Genomic DNA, 21632 nt, shown 5'->3' with positions numbered 1-21632 from the left:
GCAGGCAGTGACAGGCCCGGGGCTGACAGGCTCCCCATCCCCTAGGGGGCGCCTGGCTGCCACATCCAGCTGACATAGAACCTTTGTCACAATGCCCGCTACCGTGGCGAGTATGTGGTGACTCTGCAGGTGACAGGGACACTGCAGGACTTGGTGGCAGCTCAGCAATTTCTCAGTTCCCCAAAGAAGCGGAATTCTGCAAATTGCTGCCTTTGCTCTTGAAAGGATATCATCAGGTGGGTGTTTTAGTGTCATACTCTGAAAACCAGAGCAGAAATGTTGAAATATTCCCATGATATGAATGGTCCCTGCACCAAAGCACCGTGACTCACCCTAAGGAGATCTGCAGCTTATTTTTTTGTACTGCCAGCAGATTGTGGAAGCACAGTATAAAAACCATCCTTATGGAGAGATCTGCGTATTTTAGGCTTAGTCTTAGTGTGTCAAGTAGCTGGGGTTTTTGCTTGGGCCTAATCCATACGGTCTTATGGCCTTACTCCTAGTCTGAAGACGAATGTGCTAGAAACTATAAAGCGAAAAAATGTCCTGCAGCCTAGCCTTGCTTTGCCTGTCCTTGCCTGTCCTTGCCTTGCGTTATTTCCTTCTCATCCTGTTCTCTGTCCCATCCTCCCTCACTAACCCCTCGTCTGGCTGCATGTCTCTACTTTCCTTTTCTCTCACTCTCCTGCTTCCTGCCTCTTTAATGGCAATTCCTCCATCTCACTCCTGCAGCCCAACACTACTTTTTATTCTTCCTTCCCTTTCTCCTGCTCCCTTCGCTTTCTTCCTCTGTCCCATATCTTTCTTCCCGACTTGTCTTTTCAAGACTTTGGGCAAAATTGGCCCCAAGTCTAGGCATGGTTTGACCAATTTTGAGAGGCCTGCCTGGTGACAGCAGGGACAGCAGGCAGTGACAGGCCCGGGGCTGACAGGCTCCCCATCCCCTAGGGGGCGCCTGGCTGCCACACCCAGCTGACATAGAACCTTTGTCACAATGCCCGCTACCGTGGCGAGTATGTGGTGACTCTGCAGGTGACAGGAACACTGCAGGACTTGGTGGCAGCTCAGCAATTTCTCAGTTCCCCAAAGAAGCGGAATTCTGCAAATTGCTGCCTTTGCTCTTGAAAGGATATCATCAGATGGGAGTTTCGGTGTCATACACTGAAAACCAGAGCAGAAATGGTGAAATATTCCCATGACATGCATGGTCCCTGCACCAAAGCACCATGACTCAGCCTAAGGAGATCTGCATCTTATTTTTTTGTAAAGCCAGCAGATTGTGGAAGCACAGTATAAAAACCATCCTTATGGAGAGATCTGCGTATTTTAGGCTTAGTCTTAGTGTGTCAAGTAGCTGGGGTTTTTGCTTGGGCCTAATCCATACGGTCTTATGGCCTTACTCCTAGTCTGAAGACGAATGTGCTAGAAACTATAAAGCGAAAAAATGTCCTGCAGCCTAGCCTTGCTTTGCCTGTCCTTGCCTGTCCTTGCCTTGCCTTATTTCCTTCTCATCCTGTTCTCTGTCCCATCCTCCCTCACTAACCCCTCGTCTGGCTGCATGTCTCTACTTTCCTTTTCTCTCACTCTCCTGCTTCCTGCCTCTTTTCCTGCAATTCCTCCATCTCACTCCTGCAGCCCAACACTACTTTTTATTCTTCCTTCCCTTTCTCCTGCTCCCTTCGCTTTCTCCCTCTGTCCCATATCTTTCTTCCCGACTTGTCTTTTCAAGACTTTGGGGCAAATTGGCCCCAAGTCTGGGCATGGTTTGACCAATTTTCAGAGGCCTGGCTGGTGACAGCAGGGACAGCAGGCAGTGACAGGCCCGGGGCTGACAGGCTCCCCATCCCCTAGCGGGCGCCTGGCTGCCACACCCAGCTGACATAGAACCTTTGTCACAATGCCCTCTACCGTGGCGAGTATGTGGTGACTCTGCAGGTGACAGGGACACTGCAGGACTTGGTGGCAGCTCAGCAATTTCTCACTTCCCCAAAGACGCGGAATTCTGCAAATTGCTGCCTTTGCTCTTGAAAGGATATCATCAGATGGGTGTTTTGGTGTCATACACTGAAAACCAGAGCAGAAATGGTGAAATATTCCCATGACATGCATGGTCCCTGCACCAAAGCACCATGACTCAGCCTAAGGAGATCTGCAGCTTATTTTTTTGTACTGCCAGCAGATTGTGGAAGCACAGTATAAAAACCATCCTTATGGAGAGATCTGCCTATTTTAGGCTTAGTCTTAGTGTGTCAAGTAGCTGGGGTTTTTGCTTGGGCCTAATCCATACGGTCTTATGGCCTTACTCCTAGTCTGAAGACGAATGTGCTAGAAACTATAAAGCTAAAACATGTCCTGCAGCCTAGCCTTGCTTTGCCTGTCCTTGCCTGTCCTTGCCTTGCCTTATTTCCTTCTCATCCTGTTCTCTGTCCCATCCTCCCTCACTAACCCCTCGTCTGGCTGCATGTCTCTACTTTCCTTTTCTCTCACTCTCCTGCTTCCTGCCTCTTTTCCTGCAATTCCTCCATCTCACTCCTGCAGCCCAACACTACTTTTTATTCTTCCTTCCCTTTCTCCTGCTCCCTTCGCTTTCTTCCTCTGTCCCATATCTTTCTTCCCGACTTGTCTTTTCAAGACTTTGGGCCAAATTGGCCCCAAGTCTGGGCATGGTTTGACCAATTTTCAGAGGCCTGGCTGGTGACAGCAGGGACAGTAGGCAGTGACAGGCCCGGGGCTGACAGGCTCCCCATCCCCTAGGGGGCGCCTGGCTGCCACACCCAGCTGACATAGAACCTTTGTCACAATGCCCGCTACCGTGGCGAGTATGTGGTGACTCTGCAGGTGACAGGGACACTGCAGGACTTGGTGGCAGCTCAGCAATTTCTCACTTCCCCAAAGACGCGGAATTCTGCAAATTGCTGCCTTTGCTCTTGAAAGGATATCATCAGATGGGTGTTTTGGTGTCATACACTGAAAACCAGAGCAGAAATGGTGAAATATTCCCATGACATGCATGGTCCCTGCACCAAAGCACCATGACTCAGCCTAAGGAGATCTGCAGCTTATTTTTTTGTACTGCCAGCAGATTGTGGAAGCACAGTATAAAAACCATCCTTATGGAGAGATCTGCCTATTTTAGGCTTAGTCTTAGTGTGTCAAGTAGCTGGGGTTTTTGCTTGGGCCTAATCCATACGGTCTTATGGCCTTACTCCTAGTCTGAAGACGAATGTGCTAGAAACTATAAAGCTATAACATGTCCTGCAGCCTAGCCTTGCTTTGCCTGTCCTTGCCTGTCCTTGCCTTGCCTTATTTCCTTCTCATCCTGTTCTCTGTCCCATCCTCTCTCACTAACCCCTCGTCTGGCTGCATGTCTCTTCTTTCCTTTTCTCTCACTCTCCTGCTTCCTGCCTCTTTAATGGCAATTCCTCCATCTCACTCCTGCAGCCCAACACTACTTTTTATTCTTCCTTCCCTTTCTCCTGCTCCCTTCGCTTTCTCCCTCTGTCCCATATCTTTCTTCCCGACTTGTCTTTTCAAGACTTTGGGCCAAATTGGCCCCAAGTCTGGGCATGGTTTGACCAATTTTCAGAGGCCTGGCTGGTGACAGCAGGGACAGCAGGCAGTGACAGGCCTGGGGCTGACAGGCTCCCCATCCCCTAGGGGGCGCCTGGCTGCCACACCCAGCTGACATAGAACCTTTGTCACAATGCCCGCTACCGTGGCGAGTATGTGGTGACTCTGCAGGTGACAGGGACACTGCAGGACTTGGTGGCAGCTCAGCAATTTCTCAGTTCCCCAAAGAAGCGGAATTCTGCAAATTGCTGCCTTTGCTCTTGAAAGGATATCATCAGGTGGGTGTTTTAGTGTCATACTCTGAAAACCAGAGCAGAAATGTTGAAATATTCCCATGATGTGAATGGTCCCTGCACCAAAGCACCGTGACTCACCCTAAGGAGATCTGCAGCTTATTTTTTTGTACTGCCAGCAGATTGTGGAAGCACAGTATAAAAACCATCCTTATGGAGAGATCTGCGTATTTTAGGCTTAGTCTTAGTGTCTCAAGTAGCTGGGGTTTTTGCTTGGGCCTAATCCATACGGTCTTATGGCCTTACTCCTAGTCTGAAGACGAATGTGCTAGAAACTATAAAGCGAAAAAATGTCCTGCAGCCTAGCCTTGCTTTGCCTGTCCTTGCCTGTCCTTGCCTTGCCTTATTTCCTTCTCATCCTGTTCTCTGTCCCATCCTCCCTCACTAACCCCTCGTCTGGCTGCATGTCTCTACTTTCCTTTTCTCTCACTCTCCTGCTTCCTGCCTCTTTTCCTGCAATTCCTCCATCTCACTCCTGCAGCCCAACACTACTTTTTATTCTTCCTTCCCTTTCTCCTGCTCCCTTCGCTTTCTCCCTCTGTCCCATATCTTTCTTCCCGACTTGTCTTTTCAAGACTTTGGGCCAAATTGGCCCCAAGTCAGGGCATGGTTTGACCAATTTTCAGAGGCCTGGCTGGTGGCAGCAGGGACAGCAGGCAGTGACAGGCCCGGGGCTGACAGGCTCCCCATCCCCTAGGGGGCGCCTGGCTGCCACACCCAGCTGACATAGAACCTTTGTCACAATGCCCGCTACCGTGGTGAGTATGTGGTGACTCTGCAGGTGACAGGGACACTGCAGGACTTGGTGGCAGCTCAGCAATTTCTCACTTCCCCAAAGACGCGGAATTCTGCAAATTGCTGCCTTTGCTCTTGAAAGGATATCATCAGGTGGGTGTTTTGGTGTCATACTCTGAAAACCAGAGCAGAAATGGTAAAATAATCCCCTGACATGCATGGTCCCTGCACCAAAGCACCATGACTCAGCCTAAGGAGATCTGCAGCTTATTTTTTTGTACTGCCAGCAGATTGTGGAAGCACAGTATAAAAACCATCCTTATGGAGAGATCTGCGTATTTTAGGCTTAGTCTTAGTGTGTCAAGTAGCTGGGGTTTTTGCTTGGGCCTAATCCATACGGTCTTATGGCCTTACTCCTAGTCTGAAGACGAATGTGCTAGAAACTATAAAGCTATAACATGTCCTGCAGCCTAGCCTTGCTTTGCCTGTCCTTGCCTGTCCTTGCCTTGCCTTATTTCCTTCTCATCCTGTTCTCTGTCCCATCCTCCCTCACTAACCCCTCGTCTGGCTGCATGTCTCTACTTTCCTTTTCTCTCACTCTCCTGCTTCCTGCCTCTTTTCCTGCAATTCCTCCATCTCACTCCTGCAGCCCAACACTACTTTTTATTCTTCCTTCCCTTTCTCCTGCTCCCTTCGCTTTCTCCCTCTGTCCCATATCTTTCTTCCCGACTTGTCTTTTCAAGACTTTGGGCCAAATTGGCCCCAAGTCTGGGCATGGTTTGACCAATTTTCAGAGGCCTGGCTGGTGACAGCAGGGACAGCAGGCAGTGACAGGCCCGGGGCTGACAGGCTCCCCATCCCCTAGGGGGCGCCTGGCTGCCACACCCAGCTGACATAGAACCTTTGTCACAATGCCCGCTACCGTGGCGAGTATGTGGTGACTCTGCAGGTGACAGGGACACTGCAGGACTTGGTGGCAGCTCAGCAATTTCTCAGTTCCCCAAAGAAGCGGAATTCTGCAAATTGCTGCCTTTGCTCTTGAAAGGATATCATCAGGTGGGTGTTTTAGTGTCATACTCTGAAAACCAGAGCAGAAATGTTGAAATATTCCCATGATGTGAATGGTCCCTGCACCAAAGCACCGTGACTCAGCCTAAGGAGATCTGCAGCTTATTTTTTTGTACTGCCAGCAGATTGTGGAAGCACAGTATAAAAACCATCCTTATGGAGAGATCTGCGTATTTTAGGCTTAGTCTTAGTGTCTCAAGTAGCTGGGGTTTTTGCTTGGGCCTAATCCATACGGTCTTATGGCCTTACTCCTAGTCTGAAGACGAATGTGCTAGAAACTATAAAGCGAAAAAATGTCCTGCAGCCTAGCCTTGCTTTGCCTGTCCTTGCCTGTCCTTGCCTTGCCTTATTTCCTTCTCATCCTGTTCTCTGTCCCATCCTCCCTCACTAACCCCTCGTCTGGCTGCATGTCTCTACTTTCCTTTTCTCTCACTCTCCTGCTTCCTGCCTCTTTTCCTGCAATTCCTCCATCTCACTCCTGCAGCCCAACACTACTTTTTATTCTTCCTTCCCTTTCTCCTGCTCCCTTCGCTTTCTCCCTCTGTCCCATATCTTTCTTCCCGACTTGTCTTTTCAAGACTTTGGGCCAAATTGGCCCCAAGTCAGGGCATGGTTTGACCAATTTTCAGAGGCCTGGCTGGTGGCAGCAGGGACAGCAGGCAGTGACAGGCCCGGGGCTGACAGGCTCCCCATCCCCTAGGGGGCGCCTGGCTGCCACACCCAGCTGACATAGAACCTTTGTCACAATGCCCGCTACCGTGGTGAGTATGTGGTGACTCTGCAGGTGACAGGGACACTGCAGGACTTGGTGGCAGCTCAGCAATTTCTCACTTCCCCAAAGACGCGGAATTCTGCAAATTGCTGCCTTTGCTCTTGAAAGGATATCATCAGGTGGGTGTTTTGGTGTCATACTCTGAAAACCAGAGCAGAAATGGTAAAATAATCCCCTGACATGCATGGTCCCTGCACCAAAGCACCATGACTCAGCCTAAGGAGATCTGCAGCTTATTTTTTTGTACTGCCAGCAGATTGTGGAAGCACAGTATAAAAACCATCCTTATGGAGAGATCTGCGTATTTTAGGCTTAGTCTTAGTGTGTCAAGTAGCTGGGGTTTTTGCTTGGGCCTAATCCATACGGTCTTATGGCCTTACTCCTAGTCTGAAGACGAATGTGCTAGAAACTATAAAGCTATAACATGTCCTGCAGCCTAGCCTTGCTTTGCCTGTCCTTGCCTGTCCTTGCCTTGCCTTATTTCCTTCTCATCCTGTTCTCTGTCCCATCCTCCCTCACTAACCCCTCGTCTGGCTGCATGTCTCTACTTTCCTTTTCTCACACTCTCCTGCTTCCTGCCTCTTTAATGGCAATTCCTCCATCTCACTCCTGCAGCCCAACACTACTTTTTATTCTTCCTTCCCTTTCTCCTGCTCCCTTCGCTTTCTTCCTCTGTCCCATATCTTTCTTCCCGACTTGTCTTTTCAAGACTTTGGGCCAAATTGGCCCCAAGTCTGGGCATGGTTTGACCAATTTTCAGAGGCCTGGCTGGTGACAGCAGGGACAGTAGGCAGTGACAGGCCCGGGGCTGACAGGCTCCCCATCCCCTAGGGGGCGCCTGGCTGCCACACCCAGCTGACATAGAACCTTTGTCACAATGCCCGCTACCGTGGCGAGTATGTGGTGACTCTGCAGGTGACAGGGACACTGCAGGACTTGGTGTCAGCTCAGCAATTTCTCAGTTCCCCAAAGACGCGGAATTCTGCAAATTGCTGCCTTTGCTCTTGAAAGGATATCATCAGATGGGTGTTTTGGTGTCATACACTGAAAACCAGAGCAGAAATGGTGAAATATTCCCATGACATGCATGGTCCCTGCACCAAAGCACCATGACTCAGCCTAAGGAGATCTGCAGCTTATTTTTTTGTACTGCCAGCAGATTGTGGAAGCACAGTATAAAAACCATCCTTATGGAGAGATCTGCCTATTTTAGGCTTAGTCTTAGTGTGTCAAGTAGCTGGGGTTTTTGCTTGGGCCTAATCCATACGGTCTTATGGCCTTACTCCTAGTCTGAAGACGAATGTGCTAGAAACTATAAAGCTATAACATGTCCTGCAGCCTAGCCTTGCTTTGCCTGTCCTTGCCTGTCCTTGCCTTGCCTTATTTCCTTCTCATCCTGTTCTCTGTCCCATCCTCTCTCACTAACCCCTCGTCTGGCTGCATGTCTCTTCTTTCCTTTTCTCTCACTCTCCTGCTTCCTGCCTCTTTTCCTGCAATTCCTCCATCTCACTCCTGCAGCCCAACACTACTTTTTATTCTTCCTTCCCTTTCTCCTGCTCCCTTCGCTTTCTCCCTCTGTCCCATATCTTTCTTCCCGACTTGTCTTTTCAAGACTTTGGGCCAAATTGGCCCCAAGTCTGGGCATGGTTTGACCAATTTTCAGAGGCCTGGCTGGTGACAGCAGGGACAGCAGGCAGTGACAGGCCCGGGGCTGACAGGCTCCCCATCCCCTAGGGGGCGCCTGGCTGCCACACCCAGCTGACATAGAACCTTTGTCACAATGCCCGCTACCGTGGCGAGTATGTGGTGACTCTGCAGGTGACAGGGACACTGCAGGACTTGGTGGCAGCTCAGCAATTTCTCAGTTCCCCAAAGAAGCGGAATTCTGCAAATTGCTGCCTTTGCTCTTGAAAGGATATCATCAGGTGGGTGTTTTAGTGTCATACTCTGAAAACCAGAGCAGAAATGTTGAAATATTCCCATGATGTGAATGGTCCCTGCACCAAAGCACCGTGACTCACCCTAAGGAGATCTGCAGCTTATTTTTTTGTACTGCCAGCAGATTGTGGAAGCACAGTATAAAAACCATCCTTATGGAGAGATCTGCGTATTTTAGGCTTAGTCTTAGTGTCTCAAGTAGCTGGGGTTTTTGCTTGGGCCTAATCCATACGGTCTTATGGCCTTACTCCTAGTCTGAAGACGAATGTGCTAGAAACTATAAAGCGAAAAAATGTCCTGCAGCCTAGCCTTGCTTTGCCTGTCCTTGCCTGTCCTTGCCTTGCCTTATTTCCTTCTCATCCTGTTCTCTGTCCCATCCTCCCTCACTAACCCCTCGTCTGGCTGCATGTCTCTACTTTCCTTTTCTCTCACTCTCCTGCTTCCTGCCTCTTTTCCTGCAATTCCTCCATCTCACTCCTGCAGCCCAACACTACTTTTTATTCTTCCTTCCCTTTCTCCTGCTCCCTTCGCTTTCTCCCTCTGTCCCATATCTTTCTTCCCGACTTGTCTTTTCAAGACTTTGGGCCAAATTGGCCCCAAGTCAGGGCATGGTTTGACCAATTTTCAGAGGCCTGGCTGGTGGCAGCAGGGACAGCAGGCAGTGACAGGCCCGGGGCTGACAGGCTCCCCATCCCCTAGGGGGCGCCTGGCTGCCACACCCAGCTGACATAGAACCTTTGTCACAATGCCCGCTACCGTGGCGAGTATGTGGTGACTCTGCAGGTGACAGGGACACTGCAGGACTTGGTGGCAGCTCAGCAATTTCTCACTTCCCCAAAGACGCGGAATTCTGCAAATTGCTGCCTTTGCTCTTGAAAGGATATCATCAGGTGGGTGTTTTGGTGTCATACACTGAAAACCAGAGCAGAAATGGTGAAATATTCCCATGATATGCATGGTCCCTGCACCAAAGCACCGTGACTCAGCCTAAGGAGATCTGCAGCTTATTTTTTTGTACTGCCAGCAGATTGTGGAAGCACAGTATAAAAACCATCCTTATGGAGAGATCTGCGTATTTTAGGCTTAGTCTTAGTGTGTCAAGTAGCTGGGGTTTTTGCTTGGGCCTAATCCATACGGTCTTATGGCCTTAATCCTAGTCTGAAGACGAATGTGCTAGAAACTATAAAGCAAAAAAATGTCCTGCAGCTTAGCCTTGCTTTGCCTGTCCTTGCCTGTCCTTGCCTTGCCTTATTTCCTTCTCATCCTGTTCTCTGTCCCATCCTCCCTCACTAACCCCTCGTCTGGCTGCATGTCTCTACTTTCCTTTTCTCTCACTCTCCTGCTTCCTGCCTCTTTAATGGCAATTCCTCCATCTCACTCCTGCAGCCCAACACTACTTTTTATTCTTCCTTCCCTTTCTCCTGCTCCCTTCGCTTTCTTCCTCTGTCCCATATCTTTCTTCCCGACTTGTCTTTTCAAGACTTTGGGCCAAATTGGCCCCAAGTCTGGGCATGGTTTGACCAATTTTCAGAGGCCTGGCTGGTGACAGCAGGGACAGTAGGCAGTGAAAGGCCCGGGGCTGACAGGCTCCCCATCCCCTAGGGGGCGCCTGGCTGCCACACCCAGCTGACATAGAACCTTTGTCACAATGCCCGCTACCGTGGCGAGTATGTGGTGACTCTGCAGGTGACAGGGACACTGCAGGACTTGGTGGCAGCTCAGCAATTTCTCAGTTCCCCAAAGAAGCGGAATTCTGCAAATTGCTGCCTTTGCTCTTGAAAGGATATCATCAGATGGGTGTTTTGGTGTCATACACTGAAAACCAGAGCAGAAATGGTGAAATATTCCCATGACATGCATGGTCCCTGCACCAAAGCACCATGACTCAGCCTAAGGAGATCTGCAGCTTATTTTTTTGTACTGCCAGCAGATTGTGGAAGCACAGTATAAAAACCATCCTTATGGAGAGATCTGCCTATTTTAGGCTTAGTCTTAGTGTGTCAAGTAGCTGGGGTTTTTGCTTGGGCCTAATCCATATGGTCTTATGGCCTTACTCCTAGTCTGAAGACGAATGTGCTAGAAACTATAAAGCAAAAAAATGTCCTGCAGCCTAGCCTTGCTTTGCCTGTCCTTGCCTGTCCTTGCCTTGCCTTATTTCCTTCTCATCCTGTTCTCTGTTCCATCCTCTCTCACTAACCCCTCGTCTGGCTGCATGTCTCTACTTTCCTTTTCTCTCACTCTCCTGCTTCCTGCCTCTTTTCCTGCAATTCCTCCATCTCACTCCTGCAGCCCAACACTACTTTTTATTCTTCCTTCCCTTTCTCCTGCTCCCTTCGCTTTCTCCCTCTGTCCCATATCTTTCTTCCCGACTTGTCTTTTCAAGACTTTGGGCCAAATTGGCCCCAAGTCTGGGCATGGTTTGACCAATTTTCAGAGGCCTGGCTGGTGACAGCAGGGACAGCAGGCAGTGACAGGCCCGGGGCTGACAGGCTCCCCATCCCCTAGGGGGCGCCTGGCTGCCACACCCAGCTGACATAGAACCTTTGTCACAATGCCCGCTACCGTGGCGAGTATGTGGTGACTCTGCAGGTGACAGGGACACTGCAGGACTTGGTGGCAGCTCAGCAATTTCTCAGTTCCCCAAAGAAGCGGAATTCTGCAAATTGCTGCCTTTGCTCTTGAAAGGATATCATCAGGTGGGTGTTTTAGTGTCATACTCTGAAAACCAGAGCAGAAATGTTGAAATATTCCCATGATATGAATGGTCCCTGCACCAAAGCACCGTGACTCACCCTAAGGAGATCTGCAGCTTATTTTTTTGTACTGCCAGCAGATTGTGGAAGCACAGTATAAAAACCATCCTTATGGAGAGATCTGCGTATTTTAGGCTTAGTCTTAGTGTCTCAAGTAGCTGGGGTTTTTGCTTGGGCCTAATCCATACGGTCTTATGGCCTTACTCCTAGTCTGAAGACGAATGTGCTAGAAACTATAAAGCGAAAAAATGTCCTGCAGCCTAGCCTTCCTTTGCCTGTCCTTGCCTGTCCTTGCCTTGCGTTATTTCCTTCTCATCCTGTTCTCTGTCCCATCCTCCCTCACTAACCCCTCGTCTGTCTGCATGTCTCTACTGTCCTTTTCTCTCACTCTCCTGCTTCCTGCCTCTTTTCCTGCAATTCCTCCATCTCACTCCTGCAGCCCAACACTACTTTTTATTCTTCCTTCCCTTTCTCCTGCTCCCTTCGCTTTCTTCCTCTGTCCCATATCTTTCTTCCCGACTTGTCTTTTCAAGACTTTGGGCAAAATTGGCCCCAAGTCTGGGCATGGTTTGACCAATTTTGAGAGGCCTGCCTGGTGACAGCAGGGACAGCAGGCAGTGACAGGCCCGGGGCTGACAGGCTCCCCATCCCCTAGGGGGCGCCTGGCTGCCACACCCAGCTGACATAGAACCTTTGTCACAATGCCCGCTACCGTGGCGAGTATGTGGTGACTCTGCAGGTGACAGGAACACTGCAGGACTTGGTGGCAGCTCAGCAATTTCTCAGTTCCCCAAAGAAGCGGAATTCTGCAAATTGCTGCCTTTGCTCTTGAAAGGATATCATCAGATGGGTGTTTTGGTGTCATACACTGAAAACCAGAGCAGAAATGGTGAAATATTCCCATGACATGCATGGTCCCTGCACCAAAGCACCATGACTCAGCCTAAGGAGATCTGCATCTTATTTTTTTGTAAAGCCAGCAGATTGTGGAAGCACAGTATAAAAACCATCCTTATGGAGAGATCTGCGTATTTTAGGCTTAGTCTTAGTGTGTCAAGTAGCTGGGGTTTTTGCTTGGGCCTAATCCATACGGTCTTATGGCCTTACTCCTAGTCTGAAGACGAATGTGCTAGAAACTATAAAGCGAAAAAATGTCCTGCAGCCTAGCCTTGCTTTGCCTGTCCTTGCCTGTCCTTGCCTTGCCTTATTTCCTTCTCATCCTGTTCTCTGTCCCATCCTCCCTCACTAACCCCTCGTCTGGCTGCATGTCTCTACTTTCCTTTTCTCTCACTCTCCTGCTTCCTGCCTCTTTTCCTGCAATTCCTCCATCTCACTCCTGCAGCCCAACACTACTTTTTATTCTTCCTTCCCTTTCTCCTGCTCCCTTCGCTTTCTCCCTCTGTCCCATATCTTTCTTCCCGACTTGTCTTTTCAAGACTTTGGGCCAAATTGGCCCCAAGTCTGGGCATGGTTTGACCAATTTTCAGAGGCCTGGCTGGTGACAGCAGGGACAGCAGGCAGTGACAGGCCCGGGGCTGACAGGCTCCCCATCCCCTAGGGGGCGCCTGGCTGCCACACCCAGCTGACATAGAACCTTTGTCACAATGCCCGCTACCGTGGCGAGTATGTGGTGACTCTGCAGGTGACAGGGACACTGCAGGACTTGGTGGCAGCTCAGCAATTTCTCACTTCCCCAAAGAAGCGGAATTCTGCAAATTGCTGCCTTTGCTCTTGAAAGGATATCATCAGGTGGGTGTTTTAGTGTCATACTCTGAAAACCAGAGCAGAAATGGTGAAATATTCCCATGATATGCATGGTCCCTGCACCAAAGCACCGTGACTCACCCTAAGGAGATCTGCAGCTTATTTTTTTGTACTGCCAGCAGATTGTGGAAGCACAGTATAAAAACCATCCTTATGGAGAGATCTGCGTATTTTAGGCTTAGTCTTAGTGTCTCAAGTAGCTGGGGTTTTTGCTTGGGCCTAATCCATACGGTCTTATGGCCTTACTCCTAGTCTGAAGACGAATGTGCTAGAAACTATAAAGCGAAACCTTGCCTTATTTCCTTCTCATCCTGTTCTCTGTCCCATCCTCCCTCACTAACCCCTCGTCTGGCTGCATGTCTCTACTTTCCTTTTCTCTCACTCTCCTGCTTCCTGCCTCTTTTCCTGCAATTCCTCCATCTCACTCCTGCAGCCCAACACTACTTTTTATTCTTCCTTCCCTTTCTCCTGCTCCCTTCGCTTTCTCCCTCTGTCCCATATCTTTCTTCCCGACTTGTCTTTTCAAGACTTTGGGCCAAATTGGCCCCAAGTCAGGGCATGGTTTGACCAATTTTCAGAGGCCTGGCTGGTGGCAGCAGGGACAGCAGGCAGTGACAGGCCCGGGGCTGACAGGCTCCCCATCCCCTAGGGGGCGCCTGGCTGCCACACCCAGCTGACATAGAACCTTTGTCACAATGCCCGCTACCGTGGCGAGTATGTGGTGACTCTGCAGGTGACAGGGACACTGCAGGACTTGGTGGCAGCTCAGCAATTTCTCACTTCCCCAAAGACGCGGAATTCTGCAAATTGCTGCCTTTGCTCTTGAAAGGATATCATCAGGTGGGTGTTTTGGTGTCATACACTGAAAACCAGAGCAGAAATGGTGAAATATTCCCATGATATGCATGGTCCCTGCACCAAAGCACCGTGACTCAGCCTAAGGAGATCTGCAGCTTATTTTTTTGTACTGCCAGCAGATTGTGGAAGCACAGTATAAAAACCATCCTTATGGAGAGATCTGCGTATTTTAGGCTTAGTCTTAGTGTGTCAAGTAGCTGGGGTTTTTGCTTGGGCCTAATCCATACGGTCTTATGGCCTTAATCCTAGTCTGAAGACGAATGTGCTAGAAACTATAAAGCAAAAAAATGTCCTGCAGCTTAGCCTTGCTTTGCCTGTCCTTGCCTGTCCTTGCCTTGCCTTATTTCCTTCTCATCCTGTTCTCTGTCCCATCCTCCCTCACTAACCCCTCGTCTGGCTGCATGTCTCTACTTTCCTTTTCTCTCACTCTCCTGCTTCCTGCCTCTTTAATGGCAATTCCTCCATCTCACTCCTGCAGCCCAACACTACTTTTTATTCTTCCTTCCCTTTCTCCTGCTCCCTTCGCTTTCTTCCTCTGTCCCATATCTTTCTTCCCGACTTGTCTTTTCAAGACTTTGGGCCAAATTGGCCCCAAGTCTGGGCATGGTTTGACCAATTTTCAGAGGCCTGGCTGGTGACAGCAGGGACAGTAGGCAGTGAAAGGCCCGGGGCTGACAGGCTCCCCATCCCCTAGGGGGCGCCTGGCTGCCACACCCAGCTGACATAGAACCTTTGTCACAATGCCCGCTACCGTGGCGAGTATGTGGTGACTCTGCAGGTGACAGGGACACTGCAGGACTTGGTGGCAGCTCAGCAATTTCTCAGTTCCCCAAAGAAGCGGAATTCTGCAAATTGCTGCCTTTGCTCTTGAAAGGATATCATCAGATGGGTGTTTTGGTGTCATACACTGAAAACCAGAGCAGAAATGGTGAAATATTCCCATGACATGCATGGTCCCTGCACCAAAGCACCATGACTCAGCCTAAGGAGATCTGCAGCTTATTTTTTTGTACTGCCAGCAGATTGTGGAAGCACAGTATAAAAACCATCCTTATGGAGAGATCTGCCTATTTTAGGCTTAGTCTTAGTGTGTCAAGTAGCTGGGGTTTTTGCTTGGGCCTAATCCATATGGTCTTATGGCCTTACTCCTAGTCTGAAGACGAATGTGCTAGAAACTATAAAGCAAAAAAATGTCCTGCAGCCTAGCCTTGCTTTGCCTGTCCTTGCCTGTCCTTGCCTTGCCTTATTTCCTTCTCATCCTGTTCTCTGTTCCATCCTCTCTCACTAACCCCTCGTCTGGCTGCATGTCTCTACTTTCCTTTTCTCTCACTCTCCTGCTTCCTGCCTCTTTTCCTGCAATTCCTCCATCTCACTCCTGCAGCCCAACACTACTTTTTATTCTTCCTTCCCTTTCTCCTGCTCCCTTCGCTTTCTCCCTCTGTCCCATATCTTTCTTCCCGACTTGTCTTTTCAAGACTTTGGGCCAAATTGGCCCCAAGTCTGGGCATGGTTTGACCAATTTTCAGAGGCCTGGCTGGTGACAGCAGGGACAGCAGGCAGTGACAGGCCCGGGGCTGACAGGCTCCCCATCCCCTAGGGGGCGCCTGGCTGCCACACCCAGCTGACATAGAACCTTTGTCACAATGCCCGCTACCGTGGCGAGTATGTGGTGACTCTGCAGGTGACAGGGACACTGCAGGACTTGGTGGCAGCTCAGCAATTTCTCAGTTCCCCAAAGAAGCGGAATTCTGCAAATTGCTGCCTTTGCTCTTGAAAGGATATCATCAGGTGGGTGTTTTGGTGTCATACTCTGAAAACCAGAGCAGAAATGTTGAAATATTCCCATGATATGAATGGTCCCTGCACCAAAGCACCGTGACTCACCCTAAGGAGATCTGCAGCTTATTTTTTTGTACTGCCAGCAGATTGTGGAAGCACAGTATAAAAACCATCCTTATGGAGAGATCTGCGTATTTTAGGCTTAGTCTTAGTGTCTCAAGTAGCTGGGGTTTTTGCTTGGGCCTAATCCATACGGTCTTATGGCCTTACTCCTAGTCTGAAGACGAATGTGCTAGAAACTATAAAGCGAAAAAATGTCCTGCAGCCTAGCCTTCCTTTGCCTGTCCTTGCCTGTCCTTGCCTTGCGTTATTTCCTTCTCATCCTGTTCTCTGTCCCATCCTCCCTCACTAACCCCTCGTCTGGCTGCATGTCTCTACTGTCCTTTTCTCTCACTCTCCTGCTTCCTGCCTCTTTTCCTGCAATTCCTCCATCTCACTCCTGCAGCCCAACACTACTTTTTATTCTTCCTTCCCTTTCTCCTGCTCCCTTCGCTTTCTTCCTCTGTCCCATATCTTTCTTCCCGACTTGTCTTTTCAAGACTTTGGGCAAAATTGGCCCCAAGTCTGGGCATGGTTTGACCAATTTTGAGAGGCCTGCCTGGTGACAGCAGGGACAGCAGGCAGTGACAGGCCCGGGGCTGACAGGCTCCCCATCCCCTAGGGGGCGCCTGGCTGCCACACCCAGCTGACATAGAACCTTTGTCACAATGCCCGCTACCGTGGCGAGTATGTGGTGACTCTGCAGGTGACAGGAACACTGCAGGACTTGGTGGCAGCTCAGCAATTTCTCAGTTCCCCAAAGAAGCGGAATTCTGCAAATTGCTGCCTTTGCTCTTGAAAGGATATCATCAGATGGGTGTTTTGGTGTCATACACTGAAAACCAGAGCAGAAATGGTGAAATATTCCCATGACATGCATGGTCCCTGCACCAAAGCACCATGACTCAGCCTAAGGAGATCTGCATCTTATTTTTTTGTAAAGCCAGCAGATTGTGGAAGCACAGTATAAAAACCATCCTTATGGAGAGATCTGCGTATTTTAGGCTTAGTCTTAGTGTGTCAAGTAGCTGGGGTTTTTGCTTGGGCCTAATCCATACGGTCTTATGGCCTTACTCCTAGTCTGAAGACGAATGTGCTAGAAACTATAAAGCGAAAAAATGTCCTGCAGCCTAGCCTTGCTTTGCCTGTCCTTGCCTGTCCTTGCCTTGCCTTATTTCCTTCTCATCCTGTTCTCTGTCCCATCCTCCCTCACTAACCCCTCGTCTGGCTGCATGTCTCTACTTTCCTTTTCTCTCACTCTCCTGCTTCCTGCCTCTTTTCCTGCAATTCCTCCATCTCACTCCTGCAGCCCAACACTACTTTTTATTCTTCCTTCCCTTTCTCCTGCTCCCTTCGCTTTCTCCCTCTGTCCCATATCTTTCTTCCCGACTTGTCTTTTCAAGACTTTGGGCCAAATTGGCCCCAAGTCTGGGCATGGTTTGACCAATTTTCAGAGGCCTGGCTGGTGACAGCAGGGACAGCAGGCAGTGACAGGCCCGGGGCTGACAGGCTCCCCATCCCCTAGGGGGCGCCTGGCTGCCACACCCAGCTGACATAGAACCTTTGTCACAATGCCCGCTACCGTGGCGAGTATGTGGTGACTCTGCAGGTGACAGGGACACTGCAGGACTTGGTGGCAGCTCAGCAATTTCTCACTTCCCCAAAGAAGCGGAATTCTGCAAATTGCTGCCTTTGCTCTTGAAAGGATATCATCAGGTGGGTGTTTTAGTGTCATACTCTGAAAACCAGAGCAGAAATGGTGAAATATTCCCATGATATGCATGGTCCCTGCACCAAAGCACCGTGACTCACCCTAAGGAGATCTGCAGCTTATTTTTTTGTACTGCCAGCAGATTGTGGAAGCACAGTATAAAAACCATCCTTATGGAGAGATCTGCGTATTTTAGGCTTAGTCTTAGTGTCTCAAGTAGCTGGGGTTTTTGCTTGGGCCTAATCCATACGGTCTTATGGCCTTACTCCTAGTCTGAAGACGAATGTGCTAGAAACTATAAAGCGAAACCTTGCCTTATTTCCTTCTCATCCTGTTCTCTGTCCCATCCTCCCTCACTAACCCCTCGTCTGGCTGCATGTCTCTACTTTCCTTTTCTCTCACTCTCCTGCTTCCTGCCTCTTTTCCTGCAATTCCTCCATCTCACTCCTGCAGCCCAACACTACTTTTTATTCTTCCTTCCCTTTCTCCTGCTCCCTTCGCTTTCTCCCTCTGTCCCATATCTTTCTTCCCGACTTGTCTTTTCAAGACTTTTAGCCAAATTGACCCCAAGTCAGGGCATGGTTTGACCAATTTTCAGAGGCCTGGCTGGTGGCAGCAGGGACAGCAGGCAGTGACAGGCCCGGGGCTGACAGGCTCCCCATCCCCTAGGGGTCGCCTGGCTGCCACACCCAGCTGACATAGAACCTTTGTCACAATGCCCGCTACCGTGGCGAGTATGTGGTGACTCTGCAGGTGACAGGGACACTGCAGGACTTGGTGGCAGCTCAGCAATTTCTCAGTTCCCCAAAGAAGCGGAATTCTGCAAATTGCTGCCTTTGCTCTTGAAAGGATATCATCAGGTGGGTGTTTTGGTGTCATACTCTGAAAACCAGAGCAGAAATGGTGAAATATTCCCATGATATGCATGGTCCCTGCAACAAAGCACCATGACTCAGCCTAAGGAGATCTGCAGCTTATTTTTTTGTACTGCCAGCAGATTGTGGAAGCACAGTATAAAAACCATCCTTATGGAGAGATCTGCCTATTTTAGGCTTAGTCTTAGTGTGTCAAGTAGCTGGGGTTTTTGCTTGGGCCTAATCCATACGGTCTTATGGCCTTACTCCTAGTCTGAAGACGAATGTGCTAGAAACTATAAAGCGAAAAAATGTCCTGCAGCTTAGCCTTGCTTTGCCTGTCCTTGCCTGTCCTTGCCTTGCCTTATTTCCTTCTCATCCTGTTCTCTGTCCCATCCTCCCTCACTAACCCCTCGTCTGGCTGCATGTCTCTACTTTCCTTTTCTCTCACTCTCCTGCTTCCTGCCTCTTTTCCTGCAATTCCTCCATCTCACTCCTGCAGCCCAACACTACTTTTTATTCTTCCTTCCCTTTCTCCTGCTCCCTTCGCTTTCTCCCTCTGTCCCATATCTTTCTTCCCGACTTGTCTTTTCAAGACTTTGGGCCAAATTGGCCCCAAGTCTGGGCATGGTTTGACCAATTTTCAGAGGCCTGGCTGGTGACAGCAGGGACAGCAGGCAGTGACAGGCCCGGGGCTGACAGGCTCCCCATCCCCTAGGGGGCGCCTGGCTGCCACACCCAGCTGACATAGAACCTTTGTCACAATGCCCGCTACCGTGGCGAGTATGTGGTGACTCTGCAGGTGACAGGGACACTGCAGGACTTGGTGGCAGCTCAGCAATTTCTCAGTTCCCCAAAGAAGCGGAATTCTGCAAATTGCTGCCTTTCCTCTTGAAAGGATATCATCAGATGGGTGTTTTGGTGTCATACACTGAAAACCAGAGCAGAAATGGTGAAATATTCCCATGACATGCATGGTCCCTGCAACAAAGCACCATGACTCAGCCTAAGGAGATCTGCATCTTATTTTTTTGTACTGCCAGCAGATTGTGGAAGCACAGTATAAAAACCATCCTTATGGAGAGATCTGCGTATTTTAGGCTTAGTCTTAGTGTGTCAAGTAGCTGGGGTTTTTGCTTGGGCCTAATCCATACGGTCTTATGGCCTTACTCCTAGTCTGAAGACGAATGTGCTAGAAAATATAAAGCGAAAAAATGTCCTGCAGCCTAGCCTTGCTTTGCCTGTCCTTGCCTGTCCTTGCCTTGCCTTATTTCCTTCTCATCCTGTTCTCTGTCCCATCCTCTCTCACTAACCCCTCGTCTGGCTGCATGTCTCTTCTTTCCTTTTCTCTCACTCTCCTGCTTCCTGCCTCTTTTCCTGCAATTCCTCCATCTCACTCCTGCAGCCCAACACTACTTTTTATTCTTCCTTCCCTTTCTCCTGCTCCCTTCGCTTTCTCCCTCTGTCCCATATCTTTCTTCCCGACTTGTCTTTTCAAGACTTTGGGCCAAATTGGCCCCAAGTCTGGGCATGGTTTGACCAATTTTCAGAGGCCTGGCTGGTGACAGCAGGGACAGCAGGCAGTGACAGGCCCGGGGCTGACAGGCTCCCCATCCCCTAGGGGGCGCCTGGCTGCCACACCCAGCTGACATAGAACCTTTGTCACAATGCCCGCTACCGTGGCGAGTATGTGGTGACTCTGCAGGTGACAGGGACACTGCAGGACTTGGTGGCAGCTCAGCAATTTCTCACTTCCCCAAAGAAGCGGAATTCTGCAAATTGCTGCCTTTGCTCTTGAAAGGATATCATCAGGTGGGTGTTTTAGTGTCATACTCTGAAAACCAGAGCAGAAATGGTGAAATATTCCCATGATATGCATGGTCCCTGCACCAAAGCACCGTGACTCACCCTAAGGAGATCTGCAGCTTATTTTTTTGTACTGCCAGCAGATTGTGGAAGCACAGTATAAAAACCATCCTTATGGAGAGATCTGCGTATTTTAGGCTTAGTCTTAGTGTCTCAAGTAGCTGGGGTTTTTGCTTGGGCCTAATCCATACGGTCTTATGGCCTTACTCCTAGTCTGAAGACGAATGTGCTAGAAACTATAAAGCGAAACCTTGCCTTATTTCCTTCTCATCCTGTTCTCTGTCCCATCCTCCCTCACTAACCCCTCGTCTGGCTGCATGTCTCTACTTTCCTTTTCTCTCACTCTCCTGCTTCCTGCCTCTTTTCCTGCAATTCCTCCATCTCACTCCTGCAGCCCAACACTACTTTTTATTCTTCCTTCCCTTTCTCCTGCTCCCTTCGCTTTCTCCCTCTGTCCCATATCTTTCTTCCCGACTTGTCTTTTCAAGACTTTGGGCCAAATTGGCCCCAAGTCAGGGCATGGTTTGACCAATTTTCAGAGGCCTGGCTGGTGGCAGCAGGGACAGCAGGCAGTGACAGGCCCGGGGCTGACAGGCTCCCCATCCCCTAGGGGGCGCCTGGCTGCCACACCCAGCTGACATAGAACCTTTGTCACAATGCCCGCTACCGTGGCGAGTATGTGGTGACTCTGCAGGTGACAGGGACACTGCAGGACTTGGTGGCAGCTCAGCAATTTCTCACTTCCCCAAAGACGCGGAATTCTGCAAATTGCTGCCTTTGCTCTTGAAAGGATATCATCAGGTGGGTGTTTTGGTGTCATACACTGAAAACCAGAGCAGAAATGGTGAAATATTCCCATGATATGCATGGTCCCTGCACCAAAGCACCGTGACTCAGCCTAAGGAGATCTGCAGCTTATTTTTTTGTACTGCCAGCAGATTGTGGAAGCACAGTATAAAAACCATCCTTATGGAGAGATCTGCGTATTTTAGGCTTAGTCTTAGTGTGTCAAGTAGCTGGGGTTTTTGCTTGGGCCTAATCCATACGGTCTTATGGCCTTAATCCTAGTCTGAAGACGAATGTGCTAGAAACTATAAAGCAAAAAAATGTCCTGCAGCTTAGCCTTGCTTTGCCTGTCCTTGCCTGTCCTTGCCTTGCCTTATTTCCTTCTCATCCTGTTCTCTGTCCCATCCTCCCTCACTAACCCCTCGTCTGGCTGCATGTCTCTACTTTCCTTTTCTCTCACTCTCCTGCTTCCTGCCTCTTTAATGGCAATTCCTCCATCTCACTCCTGCAGCCCAACACTACTTTTTATTCTTCCTTCCCTTTCTCCTGCTCCCTTCGCTTTCTTCCTCTGTCCCATATCTTTCTTCCCGACTTGTCTTTTCAAGACTTTGGGCCAAATTGGCCCCAAGTCTGGGCATGGTTTGACCAATTTTCAGAGGCCTGGCTGGTGACAGCAGGGACAGTAGGCAGTGAAAGGCCCGGGGCTGACAGGCTCCCCATCCCCTAGGGGGCGCCTGGCTGCCACACCCAGCTGACATAGAACCTTTGTCACAATGCCCGCTACCG

This window comes from Columba livia, chromosome 6 (genome assembly GCF_036013475.1).
Source record: "Columba livia isolate bColLiv1 breed racing homer chromosome 6, bColLiv1.pat.W.v2, whole genome shotgun sequence".
NCBI lineage: Eukaryota > Metazoa > Chordata > Aves > Columbiformes > Columbidae > Columba > Columba livia.
This window is presented reverse-complemented; position numbering follows the sequence as displayed.